Source organism: Leptonychotes weddellii, chromosome 5 (genome assembly GCF_054177405.1).
Source record: "Leptonychotes weddellii isolate Sample4059 chromosome 5, ASM5417740v2, whole genome shotgun sequence".
Classification (NCBI taxonomy): Eukaryota; Metazoa; Chordata; class Mammalia; order Carnivora; family Phocidae; genus Leptonychotes; species Leptonychotes weddellii.
The window spans coordinates 23,052,999-23,054,850 of record NC_138373.1 but is presented as its reverse complement, the minus strand read 5'-3'; positions in this window follow the sequence as shown (position 1 = coordinate 23,054,850).

Sequence of the window (1,852 nt, the reverse complement as noted above, 5' to 3'; positions counted from 1 at the left end):
AAAAAAAAAAAAGAAGAAGAAAAAAAAGATAGCAGGAAGGGAAAAATGAAGGGGGTGGAAATCGGAGGGGGAGACGAACCATGAGAGACGATGGACTCTGAGAAATAAACTGAGGGTTCTAGAGGGGAGGGGGGTGGGGGGATGGGTTAGCCTGGTGATGGGTATTAAAGAGGGCACTTACTGAATGGAGCACTGGGTGTTATACGCAAACAATGAATCATGGAACACTACATCAAAAACTAATGATGTAATGTATGGTGATTAACAAAAAAAAATGATTACATTTGGTCACAAAAGAAACCCTGAAGTAAAGTGAAGAGGGGTCTTTAAAGATAAATATTTATTTCTCTCTTATATATAAGTCCTGATAGACAGTCCTGACCTGATGTGGCTTCTTTATGATTCAAGAACCCAGCTTCCTTCTATCTCATAGCTCCTCCATACATGGATTCCATTCTCAAATTTATTTCTTGGTCCAATATGGCTGTTCTAGCTCCCGCCATCACATCCATATTCCAGCCAATAGAAAGGATAGAAGGGATATAGGAGAAATATAAGAAGGAAGAGAAGAAGGGGTTGTGGATTGAACTGTGTCTACCAAAAAGATATGTGGAAGCCCTAACCCCCAGAATCTGTCAATGTGACCTTAGTTGGAAATGGGATTTCTGCAAATGTAACCAAGATAAATTACTGTGGGGGCGCCTGGGTGGCTCAGATGGTTAAGCGTCTGCGTTCGGCTCAGGTCATGATCCCAGGGTCCTGGGATCGAGCTCCACATCAGGCTCCTGGCTCAGCAGGGAGCCTGCTTCTCCCTCTCCCTCTGCTTCTCTCCCTGCTCATGCTCTCTCTCTCCCTCTCTGTATCTCTGTCTCAAGTGAATAAATAAAATCTTTAAAAAAAAAAAAAAAAGATGAATTACTGTGGATCCTAGTCCCAATATGACCAGTGTCCTCATAAAAAAGAGGAGAGACACAGATTTAGACACACAGGCAAGAACGTCACGTGAAGACAGAGGCAGATATTGGAATGATGTGTCTCTAAGCCAAGGAAGGCCGAGGATTGCCAGCAACACCGGAAGCTAGGAGAAAGGCATGCAACAGATTCTCCCCTGGAGCCACCAAGACAGCATAGCCATGCTGATAGGACTTCTGGCTCCAGAGCAGTAAGAGAATAAATTTCTGTTGTTTAAAGCCACTCTGTTTATGCTACTTTGTTATGCCAGCCCTAAGAAACCTGATACAGAAAGCCAAGGGGAAGACAAGGAAGACAAAAGGGAGCAGCAGAGCTCAAAGTTTATCAGCTACCCTTACAGAGGGTTCCAGGAAGCTGCCACATCCTAGTGCTCACATCCCACTGAATGTAGTTAGACGTGGTCACAGCTCCCTGCAAGGACATCTTTATTCTGGAATCCCTGTGCCCAACTCATATGTTTCTCACAATGGGGGGTGGAAAAGGGAGAATAGTGATCTTTTTAAAAATTTAGATAAATGGCATCAACAATGGTGTTCCTTTTGCAATTAAAAAAAAAAAATCATTGTTTGAAAGATTTATCCAGGTTGAAACGTGTAGCTCTAAATCACTATGTTTACAAGCGATATACTAGTCTACCGTGAGAATTTACCACCACTTATATTCTGAATAGGATAACATTTTTTCACTTTTTTTCTCTTATAAACATCGCCGCAGTAAATGCTGTACTATCTCCGCGAGCATCTGTGGGAGAATCTCCCTAAAAGCGTATACTTCAGGTAGAAGGTCCAAGTGACAGCATCTGTACATTTGCAACTTTTAAAGATATTTCTGAATCGTTTTCCCAAGTGGTTGTGCCAGTGTATACCCTCTCCTGCAATAT